The following is a 16,850-nucleotide window of genomic DNA, read 5'->3' as shown; positions in this document are numbered from 1 at the left end:
AAAAAAAAAAAAAAAAAAAAAAAAAGCAACCTACACCCCCCCCCCCCCGATAAAAATAGTCATAACAGGGAAAGGGCGGGTTGGGGCTGGTGCGGGGCTGCTCGGAGGAGTCGCGTTTCCCTCTTGCTTCCCCCCCCCCCCCCCCCCCGCCTTTGTAGGGTTTTTTGGGGTTTTTCTGGTGCTTTTGGGGTTTTTTCTGCTCTGCTTTCACTTGGGGCGCGGGGAGGGGGGGGGGAAGAAGGTTGCGTTGTGGTTTGGGTGTTTTTTTTTTTTTTCCGCTGCGCCTGGAGGTGGGTGGTGCGGGGAAGCCGTCGGCTTTGGGGCTGCGGGACGACACAGTGGGGTGCAAGGGGTCCCCGGTTGGGTTCGGGGAGGCTGGGGGGGGCTTGGCGCTGCGGGTTCGGCCTTGGCCGCGCCGCCTCTTGCGTAGCGTGAAAGTTTTTCCGTCCCCCCCCCCCCCCACCAGCCCGGCTGCACATGGTGGGGTGCAAGGAGGTGGGGGGGGGGGCACAGGCTTTTTCTTCAAAATCCTCCAAGTTTGGGACAATTTGCAACCGGCTGCGCCGTGGCGCGCTGGCGGGTGAGAGGGCGGTGGGGGTCGTGCATGGCAAGATGTGGGGGGCACCCCCTCGGCGTCCGGGGGTGAGGGGCGATGCCGGCCCCCGTCTGCGCGTAGGGGTGTCGAGGGGCAGCCCTGAGCCGTGTGCGTGGGGACGCTGGTGTCACTCCAGGCCACGCCGACGTGGCCTGGTGGCGCGCGGCGGGGTGGCCGTGCCAGGGCCCACGGTGCGGGCAAGGGGGGGTGTCCCCGAAGTCTCCCCCCCGACAGCCGGTACGGCCACAGGGGGCAGGCTTCGGGGACCCCCCCCCCCCTTTGCCCGCACCACGACCGCTGCGGCTCTGCCTTTGCTCTGTCCTTATTGATCGCTGATATTTATTTAATTATTGAGCAGGCAGCTTCTCCCTCCCGGCTCGTAACCTCTTCCCTGCTGGCAGCCGCTGCCCGCTCCAAATCCGGCCTCGTGCCGCACCCCGCGACGGCTCTGCTCTGCTGGGGGAGGGTGCTGCTGCCGGACCCCTGTGCCCACGCCGGGGGATTCTCCTGCCAGACCTCATCCCTTGGGCCGGGGCTGCGGGCAGGATCCGGCCCCACCTCGGAGACTTGGACTCGGTTGCCCCGTGGGGGTTCGGGGGGGGGTCCCCCTCAGCAGCAGCGCGGCACCTGCATTGTGCCGGAGGGCAGCGCAGGGTCCAGCCTCGCCTCTGGCTCTTCCTGGGTGCGGTGCAGCCTGTGAGGCTGGTGACGGCACGGGCACGGGCATGGGCACGGGTGGGCAGCGCTGGGGCTGCTCAAATGACCCTGGGGATGGTGCTCCCCGTCATGTGGTTGACTTGGCAAGGGTCACAGCTCAATCTGTCTTTTTTTCTTTTCTGTTCACTGATTCTTTTTTCTTCTGTATTTTCTTACTCTTCTATTTTTTCCTTTCCTTTCCTTTCTCCTTTCCTTTCCTTTCTCCTTTCCTTTCCTTTCTCCTTTCCCTTATCCTTTCCTTTCCTTTCTCCTTTCCTTTCTCCTTTCCTTTCCTTTCTCCTTTCCTTTCCTTTCTCCTTTCCCTTATCCTTTCCTTTCCTTTCTCCTTTCCTTTCTCCTTTCCTTTCCTTTCTCCTTTCCTTTCCTTTCTCCTTTCCTTTCCTTTCTCCTTTCCTTTCCTTTCTCCTTTCCTTTCCTTTCTCCTTTCCTTTCCTTTCTCCTTTCCTTTCTCCTTTCCTTTCTCCTTTCCTTTCTCCTTTCCTTTCTCCTTTCCTTTCCTTTCCCTTTCCTTCCTTTCCCTTTCCTTCCTTTCCCTTTCCTTCCTTTCCCTTTCCTTCCTTTCCCTTTCCTTCCTTTCCCTTTCCTTCCTTTCCCTTTCCTTCCTTTCCCTTTCCTTCCTTTCCCTTTCCTTCCTTTCCCTTTCCTTCCTTTCCCTTTCCTTCCTTTCCCTTTCCTTCCTTTCCCTTTCCTTCCTTTCCCTTTCCTTCCTTTCCCTTTCCTTCCTTTCCCTTTCCTTCCTTTCCCTTTCCTCCCTTTCCCTTTCCTTCCTTTCCCTTTCCTTCCTTTCCCTTTCCTTCCTTTCCCTTTCCTTCCTTTCCCTTTCCTTCCTTTCCCTTTCCTTCCTTTCCCTTTCCTTCCTTTCCCTTTCCTTCCTTTCCCTTTCCTTCCTTTCCCTTTCCTTCCTTTCCCTTTCCTTCCTTTCCCTTTCCTTCCTTTCCCTTTCCTTCCTTTCCCTTTCCTTCCTTTCCCTTTCCTTCCTTTCCCTTTCCTTCCTTTCCCTTTCCTTCCTTTCCCTTTCCTTCCTTTCCCTTTCCTTCCTTTCCCTTTCCTTCCTTTCCCTTTCCTCCCTTTCCCTTTCCTTCCTTTCCCTTTCCTCCCTTTCCCTTTCCTCCCTTTCCCTTTCCTCCCTTTCCCTTTCCTCCCTTTCCCTTTCCTCCCTTTCCCTTTCCTCCCTTTCCCTTTCCTCCCTTTCCCTTTCCTCCCTTTCCCTTTCCCTTTCCTTTCCCTTCCCCTTTCCTTTCCCCTTTCCTTTCCCCTTTCCTTTCCCCTTTCCTTTCCCCTTTCCTTTCCCCTTTCCTCTTTTTTCTTTTCTTTTCCCTTCTCTTCTCTCCCACCCCGACTCCGTCCCTCCCGGGGGTCCCACCACCTCCCTACCATCCCAGTCTCCAGCCGGTGCTGGGTTGGCAGAGCCTGTTGTTGCCAGCTAACAGCGCTGGTCTGATGTGGGAAGCCGTGCGGTCGCTGGCTGGCCGGGCCGGGGCTGGCAGGAGCCGTTCTGCTCACAAACCCGTGCTGTTCCCAGCGCTTCGCCCAGCCGACGGGGGGGAGCTGGTTTTTCTTCAGCGGATCCCAGCCTCCACCCCGCCGCCTTCGCGCGGGGAAGGCTCCGGTTTTCCCCCCCCTTGCCCTGGCGTAGCCTCGGCTCCGATCCGGCCCGGCTCGGATGGGATCAGACGTCGACTGCACCTACCGGATCCGGCCCCCCCGGCCGCTCCCCCCACCGCCAGCCGAGCCGTTCCCATCCCAGCCGCGCGGCGGGGAGGCTCGCCCGGGCTCGGGAGCCGTGGATGGTGATGTGGATACATTGGAACGTGCGCGGGAGCCGCCCTGCCTCTGCCTTCGCGCATCTCCCCGCCGCTACCGCCGCCGCCGCCTCCTCGAGCCCGGCACGACCGCTCAGACCCCGGCTACCGCTCAGGGCAGCCGCCCTTCCCGGCCAGAGCTGGTCCAAGCTGGGGCTTGGCAGCCCAGCGGCACCAAAATAGCCCTGGCAAAGGCATCGTCCGTGACACGCTCCCGGGCCGGGGCCTCGACCGAGTCTCCCGTCAGGCGAGGAGGGTGGCTTTGTGCCCTCCTCAGCTCTCTGTCCCGGCTTGGGGACTTCCTCCTGCTCCCCCGGCTCACCTTTGTCCCCCGTCAGGGACAGGCTGGGAAGTCAAGAGGGAGCTGCCCAGGTTAGCAGGGAAGCAGCACCGGCACCGCCGCCATGCTCGAGGCCTCACCCGGCCCACAGGGAAGTGGCGGGGGGGGGCGCTCCGGCTGCCAGCACTCCGAAATAACCCCAGCGCTAAGCACCCGCCGCTGGCCCCGCATGTGTGTCCCTTGGGAGCCGCTGCCAAGGAGCCGGCAGTGTTTCCGGAACCGTAACAGTTATCCCCAGCTCCTGGATCTGCAACAGGGTTGGGGGGGGTAGGATCTGGGGTGCTCCTGGCAGGGGACATGTGCAAATTTTATGGCTGGTGATGCTCCTGCAAACCTCTGGCTCATCTCTGGCACCTGGCGGTCATCGTGGTGTTCCCTGAGCCCCCCACCCTGGTACCCGCCGGTTGGGAGCGAGGTGAGATGGGAGCTGACCTCAAAGGCAGCTGGAGCGGCGGGAGCCGGGTGTCCTGCCAGGATCCGGCCAGAGACCCTCTCCCAGATCCCATGGGTCCACTGGGGCCCAGGAGAGGGGAGAGGATCTCCGGCCAGATGCCGGCGGGACGCCCGCCTCCCACCGCTTTGCTCAGATGCATCCTTGGAGACTGGTTTCGGCGCAGAGACGATGCTCCCGCACTGCCCGACCGAGAGCCGGCAGCCAGGCACAAACCCCTGCGCCTGCTGTAGCCGGTGGCACCTGATCCCGGGGGCATCGGGGAGCAGCCCAGCCAAGCTGGCCTGGCACGAACCTCTGTACCAGTTGAACACTGCCAGCACCCGCGGAAACGGGCATGCCGTGGTGCCCGGGGAACGAAGCCGGGCCGCAAGAGGCATTGTGGCCACGTGGCCCGGTCGCAGCCGTGTCTCCCGGGTGCTGAGGGGGATCTTGCCTCTCCCTGGCCACCGCCGGTTGGCTTCTGCACGTCATCCGGCTGCCACCACTGGCTCGGGCACGTGGCCGTAGCAGGGAGCTGCCTGCCGGGCACGTCTCACCAGGGCATCCTTTGGCAAACCTCCTTCCCAAAAGCGCCACGGCTTTTCAGCAGGAGAGGGGAGCGACGGTGCTCACCCCCTCCACCAGTAGCTCCAGCAAACTGGTTTTCAGCCAGGAGCGCCGATCGGCTGCCAAAGGATGGGAGCAGCAAGCCGGGCACGGCGGGGGGAGAGAGGGAAGGTTGCAACACACTTTCAATTCTCCCATCTGCTGAGTATTGTTTGGGAAAAACAATGAGGCTGTTCTTTAAATGTAACCTTCGGGAGATCCTCGCTTTCCCTGCGAGGCGCCCGCCGTGCCGTGCCGTGCCCGCCTGCCCCAGCTAGCCCTGCCCTGCTGCTCGCACCAGCAGAGCTGCTGAGGACCCCGCTGCTTCTGCCCCATCCGATCTTAAATCCTCACTCGGGAAAAATAGGTCCTGTTTTAAGTGTGGTTTATAAAGCCGGATCGGAGGGCTGGGATGGGCGTGCGGGATGGTGGGCAGGATAAGGCCTGCTGCACAAGAGACGCCGTCGGGTGAGAGCTGAGCGGCCGGGTGGCCAGCGCTCGCGCTGCACCACTCTCCACCGCGTCACCTTGAACTTGGCTGGGGCCTCGCACAATAAATCAGGCGCCCTCCTCCAGCGCGCCGAGGCGCCCGCCAATAATTCACCTTCCCAGGCAGCTCTGCCCCTGCCTGCTCTTCCCTCCCTGCCCGCGTTTCCCTCCCTGCCTGCATTTCCCTCTGTACCGGGGCAGGGAGTAAACCCGCCGCGTGCCCAGCGCTGCAAGCATGCGCGCGCTTTTGCAGCTCGCTGAACAAAGCCCAGCCGCCAGGGCCCAGCTCGCTGCCCGGCTATCTTGAAGCGAGCGGGGAATAGCTCCCTTCATTGCTTTTTCATTCCCCCAAGCCCGGCTGGGCTGGGGATGGATGCTGGGAGCCGTAGCCTGAGCCTGCTTTGACCCGGCGGTTTTTCCCCTCTTGCAGGGGTGGCTGCGGCACGGCCGGTGCAGCGGGGTGTGGACGGGGCAGTGCCGGCGCGGCGAGGCTCAGCGGGCAGAGGAGCTGTGCCGAGGACCGGCCAAGCTGGCCGCTCTCCGCTTGGCGAGGCACAGCAAAGACCATCAAAGGTGGCTCCCCCCGGGAGCCCCGGGCAGCCCCAGCGTGGAGAGCTTGTGAGCCCACCGGGGGAAAAGTGCCACGGTGGCGGCAAGAGAGAGAGATTTGTCCTGGTCCAGGGCTGTGTGTGGTGGGGAGGGCCTGGAGGTGGGTTTGGCACCCAGAGGGAAAGCGGGGGCGACGGTGTCCCCTGACTTTGGGGGTGATGGAGGCAGGTCCCTGCAAGGCAGGGCTCTCCGAGGATGGCTCCGGTGACAGGGACGGTTTGCCCTGCCTGCTTGCCAGCTTTCTTGCCAGCGCCGCCTGTGCCAACCTTCCTCATGCCTGGCCCCCTGGACACTTCCCCGCAGCCTGAGGGGTGCCCGTCGTCCCCCCCGTTTCGCTGCCGGCGTGGCTGCACCTGTCCTAAGGACAAGTCGAGCCCTGGGTGGCAGGGATGGGGACAGTGGTGGCGATGGGAAGTGTCCCCGGGGTCCCTTACTGGAGGGGAAAGGCGGAGGGCTGACGGAGGGGGGGAGGTAAAATGTCTCCCTGCGAGGCTGGCTCGCTGCCTGCCGCCCCCGGCTGTGCTGTGGCTCTTCCTGCGCCAGGATGGCGGTGCCGGCACTGAGCGCTGCCAAGGGGGCTGAGTGCTTGCGGGGGGGGGGGGGGGGCTCCTGTCCCCCCCTAGTCCCTGCACCCAAGCCAGGGGGTGCGGGTAGGGTGGCAGGGGCGCGATCTGCTCCTCAGGGGCCCGCGGCGCGGGGATTTCTCCCGCGGCACCTCGGGGTGTGCCGGGCAGGTCAGGGCAGGGTGGCGAAGCCGATGGGGAGCGGCCAGGGCATCGATGGGTGCTCAGCCCTGCGCGTCGGGCTGGCACCGTGTGGCATCACTAGTGACGTCCCCGCAGCACAGCTGGGGGCTGCTGGTGGGGCTGAGCCCAAAAAAGGCACAGCCTTGTGGGGAGCCAGAGGTGCCCAGTGCCAAAGCCTTGTGGGTTTTGGGTACCAAAGCATGTTTGGAGGCTTCACGTGCACCGAATCGGCACAGGCGAGAGCCCGAGCTCAGCCTCCCCTCCGTGCCCTGGCCAGCTGGGCACCCTGAGACGGTGTCACCTTTGGGGAGAGGATGGAGACCCCCAGGATGTGCCAGCTGCAGGGTGGAGATGCACAGGGTCCCCGCGGGCATCCCAGGACCTGGCTTGCACCCGGGCAGGCGGCTGGGCTTGCCATCCGTCACGTCGGCCCTGGGCAGGCATCCCCCGCGGCCACGCCGAGCTGTGCCAGCTTGGCGGTGACCCAACGCCCTGCACCGGCCGCCAAAGCCCGGCGCTTCCCAAGTCCTGGAGAGGAGCTGGGAAAGGATCCCGCAGCCCAGGTGCGGCAGCACTCACGCGCCGGGGGACCCACGGGCCAGCCCCTGCCAAGGATTGATTTCTCGGTTAACTCGCTGCTGCTTTAAAAGTGCATTAATCCTCCCTTCCCCGGCCAGCAGCCAGCTCTAATCAGCATTTTGGGCAAAATCCCCAGGTCTGGGCTTTGGGCTGCCCGCCGTGGGCATCGCCCTCCCAGCCACCGCCGCCTCTCAAGGAGGGGCTGCGGCACCCTTAGGCAGCGCTGCCTGGCACGGGAATGTCAGGATCTGGTCCTCCTGCTGATCCCTCTGCCCCGGGAGTTTGTTCGAGTCCGTGGCCAGGTGGTTTTTTTAAAAAAACTGGGGGTTTTATCTTGTTTTTTAAGAAGGCTTTTGCTCTCCTTGCAAAGGGCCCCTGCATTCCCTTCGTGGGGAAACGGTATTTGACCGGCTGTTGTCCAAAAAAAACCCCCAACATGTTTCTGATCACGAAAAACCAAGAAATATTTTTGCTTTCAAAGGAAAAAAAAAAAAAAAAAACCCAGAGAGAGAAATGTTGATTTTCCACCCAGACGTTTCCCCTTTCCCCGAACCAGCCCCGAAACGAGAGGCGCCGTCGCTCCCTCCTCGCCCCAGGACGCCATCCCGGGGGCACAACCCCACCGGGGACACGGTGGATGCCACCCAGGACCTCATCCAGGCACCGGCGGCACGGTGGGCTGCCGGGGCGGATGGAGAGTGCCGGTGACCTGCCGGCTCTCCCTGGGGAGCCACCCATCATGCTGTTTGCTGCAACGCTCCCGGCTGCCTGCCCGCCAGCCCGCCTCGCCCCGGTAAAACGGGCGACGAGGCTGCTTCATCCCACGGTTGCTTGGCGGGAGCCGTGATGTGCCAGATCCTGCACACCCCTCCTGCCGTCCCCTGGCTCCTGCCCGGAGATTCGGGAAAACGAGACGGCGCGGGCTGTAATGTGACCCCCGCCACGCTGCGCCGCAAAATCTCCTTTAGTAACCTGTGCGCCAGGACAGGCGAGCGGCGCGGCGTGAATACCAATGAAGCGGCGCTGGCGAAAAGTGCAGAGTAAAGGGTTTTTGATGGAAATGGCATTGCATGAGAAAGAGCGCGAGCGCGCGCCCGGAGCCTGCGCCTGCCCGCCAGCTGACGCCGCCGCGCGCATGGGCGCGCCGGGGCGCACGCATGTGGGCGCACGTGTGGCCCAGGAGGTTTGGGGGGAGCCGTGCGCGACGGTGCGGCGGGGTGCCGGGGCTGTGGCACCCCGGCGAGCTCGAGGGCGGTGGGACGGGGACGAGCGAGCGGAGGGGGCTGCGAAGCGTCGGTTCGAGGCGACGCGCGGCCGGGCCGGGGGGCTACCGCGGGCGGCACGTCCGCAGGGGCCGAGGCGCTTCCCGCGGTACAGCACGGCTCTGGCTGCCGTCTGGCTGCAGGGAACCGCTCCTCTCCCCCGGCGAAGCTCGCCGCTGATCAAAGGCGCAGGCGGGGAGGGAGCGGGCCTGTGCGAGCAGAGCCCCTGGCTGAGCGCCACCCCACCTTCCCGCTCCGCTCCCCCGGGAGTTTGTTAAACAAATTTCTCTAATTGCACAAGCCGAGGAGTTTGTTGGAGAAAAAAGCCGGGGAAATTCCCCTCCTCTGGGCCACCCCTTCCCCACTTCCCCCCGGGGGGCAGCCGGCAGAGAGTGAGCAGGTCCCTCCCCGTGCCCCCCCCCCCCCCCCCCAGCTCTGCGGGCGGCTGCGACCCCGACGCCTGCGGGGTGCAGCTGCGGGGTGTCCTCAGGTCACCCCTGCCTGCGCAGGGATGTCCCCCGCTCGGCCTCCCGGGAGCCGGGTCACCCACGTCCCCTCTCATCCAGCCCCCCCCCAGGGGTCAGCCCCTGTGACCTAACGCAGTGACACCCCGCACCGCCGTCTGCCCTTGCCGGCTGGCGTTCTCCATCGCTTGGCTGAGCCCCCCCCCCCGGCTTTGCCAGCCGCCCGTGGGCAGCCCCTGACACCGAATCCCGTCGGATTAGCGAACGTATGGGATAAAAGCCTCGGCTTGGCGGCAGCTCTTTACCGGGTGGGGGCTGTGGCGGCAACCCTGCCAAGAAGGGAGGATGCGCGGCCAGGCGCCTGCCCCGGCTCCCGCTGAGGTCATGGCTATAGATAGCCCGGGAGGGCGCAGGGCCGAGGGCAGGATCCGTGCACGCCCTCGCCAGCTCCACCGGGAGCCCCGTGGGCACCCACTGCCTCGGGGGGGGGGGGACGAAGGTGCTGCCAGGGCTCTGGGGGTTGCTGGCGGTGGGGGGGGAGATTGGCTGGGCTAGCCACCGGCCATCGCCGGCTGACAAACTGGTGCTGCAGAATGTGACCCTGCACCTGCAGGGCCGCGCTGCTGCCGGCATGCCCGGCCTCGCGGAACATCGCCTGGCGCTGCCATCCCCTCTCCGTCCTCAGCTGCGATTGGGGTTCCGCAGCCTGGGGCTCCACGGCCAACGCGGGAACCGGGGGCGGCTTTCGCCGTTGTTTCTCGCCAGGTTTCCTTCCTCAGCTGCTCTCAAGCGAAAGCCGGGCTGGGGCATCCCCACCGCTGGGGTGCACCCATGGGTGCAAAGCTGCTGGGTCGGGAAACGCGGGGTCGGGGTTCGTCCCCTCCAGCCACCCGGTCTCGGTGCAGCTCAGCTCCCCCAAAAGGCGGGCGTGTACCCAGGATGCCCCCGCCAGCCCCACGGGGCCCTGGAGCGCCGGGGTGGCTGGGGAAGGCGTTGTTGATGAGGGCACTAAAAATAGAGTGGGACTGGGATCTTAATGGGACTTTGTGGGAAACCTGGAAACATTTTCTCATCCCCGTAAATGAGTCCAGATGCATTAGCGATGACTACATCGCATCCTGAGGTACCGCCGGAGGGAACCGGGACGCGCTTACCAGCCTCCTCGCCTTGTGGTGGTGAATTGGTTGGAGAGGGGAGTCGCCAGCAGCAGCGCCAGGGCCGAGCCAGGGCCGAGCCACGGCCTCGCCGTGTCGCGTGTGGGGATGGGGACAGGAGCCGGCTGGCCAGAGCTCACCCAGCGTCGCCGTGGTGAGGACCCTGCCCGCTCAGCCCATCCCCATCCCTGGTGTTTCTGTGCCCGGCGCCCATGGGTGCGCACGTGGGCGCTTGTGGCTCTGTGTGCGGCGGGGAGCGTTCGAGCGTGTGTGGGCTGGTAACGGTGCTGTGGCTCCCAAATCTTGGGCTTTCCAAAGCCCCCCAGAGCCTGGGGTGGGCAGTGGGGGGGGGCTGAAGTGATACAGGATGCCCCCTGGTCCCAGGGCCAGCGGTGCTGGCAGCACTGCACCCCGCTGGCACGCCGGTGCACCCCGTCGTGGCGTTGAGCTGGCAGAATCTGGCCTGACGGGGGGTTTCCTTCTGCTCTGCCGTGGAGCCGATGCCTGAAGTATTGGCTCCCGGAGTGCCCAGCCCCGCTTGGGGACCTTGGGCTCCCCTGGGGGATGGCTCGGGGCCAGCCCGGGCAAGTAGCCCAGGGTGGGTGGCTGGTGGACTCCACGTCACGAGGAAGGTTGGCACGGCCGTCTCCGCTGTATGGCAGTATCACTTAGTGGTTACAGTGGCAGCCCAGGAGGCAAGGACAGTACCCCCCATGCCTCAGTTTACCTCCAGGTGGAGAACAGCACCCAGCATGGGAGAGGGGTGCTCACCCCCCACCCCAACCCTGGGTGCTGACTCGTCACGCAGGGGACAAGGGGACCTTCCACAGCCACCAGCCTCCACGCTGGGCACCACTGGAGCCCAACGTCCCGAACAGAGTCCCTTTGTGCAGGCCGGCCCCCTCCTGCCACTTGGGAGATGTCCAAACCCCTCCCGAAATAGGACCCGGCTGGGCTCAGCCTTTGAGCCTCCCCAGGAAGGCTCTGCTGAGCTGCTGAAAGCGGATGAACCCCCCCCCCCCCCCCCCCCCGTTAAAGCAGTCCCGTCCTTCAGCACTCAGGGTGCAGGATCCGGCCACGCTCGTCACAGTGCTGACCCTTTGGGGATGCCCTCGTCTCCTTTTGCTCTCCAGGAGAGCCTGTTGCTACCCTGTGCCTCAGTTTCCCCATCCTAAGGTGGAGGGTCCTGGCAGGGTCCTCCCCTGCAAGGACCCCACAAGATGCTGGAGTGGAGGCTGGACCGCTTGCCCGTCAGTGGCACAGCAAAGGTGATGGGGCCGCGGGGGGGTGGTGAACTCTTCACCGCCAGAGCCCCCGGGGGCAGCCAGTCCTCCCACAAGGTCGCAGGCTCCTCGGCAAAAGGCCGGGGCTATTTTTAACCGGTGACTTGCTCCAACCCACCAGGGATTGGATTTGCAGCGGGGTGAGCACCGTGAGCACTCCCCATCACGGGGTGTCGACAGCCCCGGTGCCATTCCCCTCCAGCGGGCACCCCCAGGAGGGAGTTGAGGACTCCTCTCTGCACCCCCACACCTTTCATGGTGCATGATGGGGGGGGGGGGGGGGGAGTTAATCCCCCTCGGAAAGGCCAGGATGGAGCAGGCAGGGCTAAAAATATGTTGGGAGGGAAATAAAACCTCCTGCGTCAGGGGCTAAAGCCGGGCTCAGAGCCCCGGACTCGGCCCGGGGGGGCTGAGGGGCCGTGCCTTCTCCCGGCTTCTTCGGTGCTGGAGGGGAGATGCTGAGCCGGAGCTGCCTGCTGCCTGCCCTCTCCAGGGCGAAGGCGATGCTGCCAGCCCCACGGCGTCTGCTGCCTCAGTTTCCCTCTGTGCTCCTGGGGGTGCAGGCTGCCGTTGTCCCTGCATCACATCCCAGCAGCTCCCAGGCTGGGACCCCGGGGTCCGGGGTGGGCGAAGCACCGGCTCTCGGCCACTACTCCAGCCCTGCCACCCCCATAGCGGCAGTCCCCACCGTGTGCCGGGAGCAGGGCTGGGGGGAGCGGGCCACCCCCGGGTCCCTGCGCTGACGCAGGGCCGGGCGGAGGAGCTGGCAGCGCCGGGGCCTGTTGGCAAAGCTTTTTTTTTTTCCAGTTCCATAAAACATTTCCCTTCCTTGGAGCCCCAGGGGGGTTTCGGCTGGGAAGCCACGTGGCCCCGGCGCTGCCGGCCACGGGATGCTTCCTGGGGTGGGGGGATGTATCCTTGGCCATGGGCCGGGTCCCCTCCACGCTCCCCCTCTGCTGCTTGCAGGGTTCTCCCTGGACCCCGGCAACGCCGTTGCATCCTGCCTCTCCTCCAGCCTGGCCTGGTGGGTGCTGTGCCTCAGTTTCCCCACCTTCAGAAAGGCAGTGCTGGGGGCAGGTGGGGTCACCCCGGGGAAGCAAGTGAGCTTCAGCTCCACACCCCGAAGGGGATGGGCAGAGGCTGCACCTGGGGAAACTGAGGCACTTGGAGGATCTGAGTGAGTCTGCAGGAAGGCGGCGGGTGGCCCCGGGCGCTCCCACCACCGGATCTCCCTCCCCAGCACCCTCCCGGCTCCTCCACCCGCCGCTGCTGGCTGTGCCGCTGCTGGATACCATCCCCAGGGCATCCTTACCCCTTCCCCATACCCCTTCCCCATACCCCAGGCGTGCTGCTCCGCAGTTTGGGGTGTATTTAGCAAAGCCGGGGACCAGCAACGCCAATTGTTGCTGGACGTGAGGGTGCATGTGGGCACGTACCATGCTGCTGGAGAAGCCCCCCAGGGCTTCAGCCCACCTGGGCCACCCCCGGCCGCTGTCTGCCGCCGGTGCTGCCTCCCCGGGGAGGGCTGTGCCGGCTGGCACGGGCCCAGGCAGCGCTGGCACCTGAGCCCGGGGCTGCAAAGAGAGCTGCTTTTCTTCCTGCTGTTTTCCAAAGCAACTGGCAGGTTCGCTGCTTGCCACGGCCTCCCATGACCCGCGGCGGCGGCCTCGGCGCGCTCCCCGCGCCCCCGCTTGCAGCCGCACCACCTGCGAGGGCGAGCGCCGGCATCGCCTCCCGCCCTGGCACGTAGACGCAGGCAGGCGGGCACCGACCCCGGTGCGGGGTGCTCATGGTGCCCGCGGGGGCAGCAGGGACCTGCCTGCTCCGGGATAGCTCAAAGGACCCAATGGGGTGTTTTTTGGCAGCGTCGGGCATGGGGGAGCCCAGGGCAGCTCGGCGAGGGGTCCGGGGCTACCGTGGTCCCAAGGTGTGTGGTGAGCATTGGGTGCTTTATTAGCCCATCTGCCACCTCCGAGTCTGATCCTGAGTGGGGCTGAGCATCAAGGCAGTAAATGAGGTGTGCGACCCCCTCTCTGGCCTTGCATCCATCCTGGCTGATCCTCCTGACAGGGTGGCCGCATCCAGAGCACACTGTGGGTACGGTCCGGTCCATACGCAGCCTTGAGCCATGCACTGATGTTGGCTGGAGGATGCTGTCGGCTCTGGGGGAAAAAAAAAAAACCCTGGGGTCTGGGGAGAGGAGCTGCGGAGAGGCTGCACCGTGTCCTGCCTTCACCTCTGTCTGTGCCAACGGTGCCAACCGGGCTGCCCCGGGCACCGGGGCTCTGTGCCCCGGCACGGGCTGCAAGAGGGTTTTTGCAAGCGCAGGGCCGGGTCCTCCCCACCCCAGCTGGGAGCTGTGGGGGAGCGTGGCCGCAACAGCCTGTTCTGCCCCATGGGCAGCTCCGGCGTGGGGCTGGGTGCGCGCAGGTGAGGCCAGGACAGCTCATACCATCCCTCGCCGCTTTCCCGGGAGCTTCAGCTGCCGCTGCGCTCCCTCCCGTTGCTCCATGCCTGACGTGCCTCAGTTTCCCCCCCCAGCACAGCAGTGTGGCTCTCCAGGGCTGGGGAAGCCTCGTTAGGGCTTGCCGAGCAGGCCGGGAAGCTCTGCCGCGCCATGCCGGCGAGCAGCAAAAGTTATGAATAAGCTCTTGTTAATAAATACTTTATGATGAATCCAAATAGATTTCCTCCTCTGGAGCAATTATTGTAAAATGGGCTCTAATATGGTGCAGGGCCAGCCCCGGGAAGGGCTGGGTGCTTTTCAAGGCCTAAGTGCCTCCTTCCATCCCCTCTAATGAGCACTTCCCAATCATTTGCATCTGTCTCGGCAACAGGTCTCATTACCAGGTTAACTTATTACCAAAAGCCGCTTCGGTGAACAGTTAAGAAGCAGCTACCGGAGGCTTTGCTGGGGCTGCACGAGAGCGTTTTGTCTGTGCCGAGGGCGCCTGCGGGCTCTGGCGAGGGAAAACTGAGGCTGGGGCGAGGAGCAAGTCCCCGCCATGCCCCTTTTGGGTACCGGGATTTCGGGATTTTCAGGATTACAGGAACTTCTCTAGCTGCATCCCCCCCTGCTGTCGCACCAAGGCTTCCCATGGGGGCACGGCGCCCAGCACTGAACTTGCCAGCCCCTGCCCGGGCTCGTGCGGCCGCGGGGAGCAGGGACCTGGCAGGAGTGGCAGCCATGGGAGCCGGCAGCACTTTGGAGGTGTGTGGCTGGCTGGCAGGGAGGCTGAGCATCCTTTCATAAAATAAACCCTGTGTGGTCCCTGCAGGGCCGGGATGCGGCGAGGTCGCCCCACATTGCTCCCTGCCCGCGGTGGGGATAGCATCCCGCTCCTCCCCGGGGCCAGGGTCATGCTGGTGGGGACCAAAACCTGCTGCCAAGGTGACTGACCCCTCCCGTCCCCCTCCTCCTCCTCCGCACCCCATTCCACCCCCCACCCCCCCGCCATAAAAACTGCTTGGGAATTTCCTGAGGAAACGTTTTTTTGCATTGGAAAATTCAGGCTGTTTCGCTGAGCCCGACCTGTTTGGGCAAGGCGCTTGAGCGGAGGATGCTCGGAGGCCCGGCCAGCCCATGTTGCGGTGCCCCGTCACAGTGCCCGTGCCTGGTGCTGTGTCCCTGTGTGGCACAGAGCATCCCTTGCCGTCCCGTAGCCGGGGTGCAGAGCCCCAGCACCGGCGCTGAGCTGGTGAGGACAGGCAGGAGCACAGGGAGAGGCAGTGCCTCAGCTGTGCCCCTGCCAGCTCCCTGGCACTGCTAAAACCCAGGCTGCCAAAGGAGTTAATCCTGGCGTGGCATGTCCGGCTCCACGGCAGGACTGACACCAAGACAGATCCGGGCTTGATGCGTGCCTCAGTTTCCCCTTGCAGCATTTGGCACAAAGTCAGCGCTCCACCAGTCCCTGGAAGGGGGGTGCGAGGGGGGCTCTGTGCCGGGAGCAGCAGCACCCCGACGCAGGCCTGCTCCTCCCCAGGTCGTGGGGCTTTACAAGCCCGGGCTGGATGAGGCCCAAGCACAGGCTCTGCTGCCAGATTCCCATCCGGAAATGCCCCGGGAGCAGCCTCGTCTGGGGTATTGCAGCACGTCTCTGCTTCCCAGCCCCACAAAGGAAAAACAGCAGGAGAAACACTTAACCAGCCCTTTGCCGGCGCGCCATGCTGCCGGCTGGGGTGGGGGGGCCGACGGGGATCAGGGACGGGGACAGACGGAAAGCGCATCCCTGCTTTTGCTTTCCGAAGCGGAGCTGAGCGTGAAGCTTGGCCAGTGTCATCCGGGGCGGCGTGCCCAGCCGAGGGGTTCGCTGGTAGCACGGTGCTGGCGGTGTGGCGGGGATGCAGGGCATGGGGATGGTCCCCAAGTCATTTAGCTTGTCCCCTCGGCACCCAGCTGCAGCCGTCCCACCCGTCTGGCTGTCCTGGTGCCCCCCGGCTGCCCTCGCCTGGCCCCGCTAAAGCAGCTTAATTCCGCACGGCATCTCGGCGCGGGATAAGCTGGGCGGGAGGGAAAGTTGGCGAAGGGCTGATTGGCTTTCGGTGTAGCTCCCGTCCTGCTGTAATCCTGGGAGCGGGGGGGGCCCACGATGGCTTCGGGGGCATCGAGAGCTATAGGGGCTTTTGCACGCAGAAGGGTTGGTGAGGGGTCCCGGACGTGGGTCCGAGCGGGATCTGAACATCCTCTGCACCGTGGTGGAGGGGGGAAAGCCGGCACCTACACGGCGTCCCACAGAAATTGGGACTCGCACTTACTGCCCTGCGGCAGGGCACCGAGCATCCCCTGGCCCTCGCAGTGAGGGTGAGCAGCACCCAAGGGTGCTGCCTCCCCCAAAAAGGGCTAACCTGGTTCTTGCCCAACTTCCCTGCAGCAGTGGCCAGGGTGGCACTACCCAGCAGGAGGGCAGGGACGGGGACAATGGCGTGGTGTCGTGTCCCCCCCGGCCCTGCAGCCAGCCCTGCCGCCAGCTGCCTGGGGAGGGTGGCGGGGCCGGGGGATGGCAGCAATTTGTAGGGCTCGTCTGAATAACCGGCCACCAAGGAAGATCAGCCGCCCACCTCCCCGGCCAAGTATTGTTTTTGGAACTCGCTGCTGCTTTTTTCAGCTCCTGTCTTACTTTTCTTTGACCTTCTTCCCTGATTTAAGACACATGCCCAGCCCTTGCCCAGCTGCACTGAATTAGCGGCTGCTGCTGGGGAGGGAACCAGACCCTGCAGCCGTGCGGGGCTGCAGCTGACCTGGGAGCAGCTGGCGGGGATGGGTCCACCAGGCAGGGATGAGTTCCCCTTGCAGGATGAGTCCCCGGGCAGGGATGTGTCCTCATGGGTGGGATGGGTTCCCTGTCCCTTGTGGGGTATGGGGGGACATACCTGCGGGGTCACAGCTCTGGTGGAGCTGGGTCCAGAGCAGGGGCTTTCAGCTCCTGGGGACGGCAGGGTCTGTGCTGGGGTGTTGGGTCTGTGCTGGCAAATGACGGCGTCTGTGCTTGGGGGCAGTTTTTTGGGGTTAGTGGGGCTGTGCTGGTGGTTGGTGCTGGCAGTTATGGGCATCTGTGCCGGGTCCAGAGGATGGTAGGGTCTGTGCTGGGATGCCTGTGCCAGGTCACAGCGGGGTCTGTGCCAGGGATGCTGGTCCAGGGGACACCAGGGGCTGCGCCGAGGGATCTGGGCTGGCTGCTCACAGGGCTGATTTGGGATTAATGGGGTCTGTGCTGGACTTGGGACCAAGTGGGAGTTAGCAGGGTCTGTATGGGGCCAGTCCCTGCTGGGAC

The sequence above is a fragment of the Accipiter gentilis genome, chromosome 8, assembly GCF_929443795.1.
Source record: "Accipiter gentilis chromosome 8, bAccGen1.1, whole genome shotgun sequence".
Taxonomy (NCBI): Eukaryota; Metazoa; Chordata; class Aves; order Accipitriformes; family Accipitridae; genus Astur; species Astur gentilis.
This window is presented reverse-complemented; position numbering follows the sequence as displayed.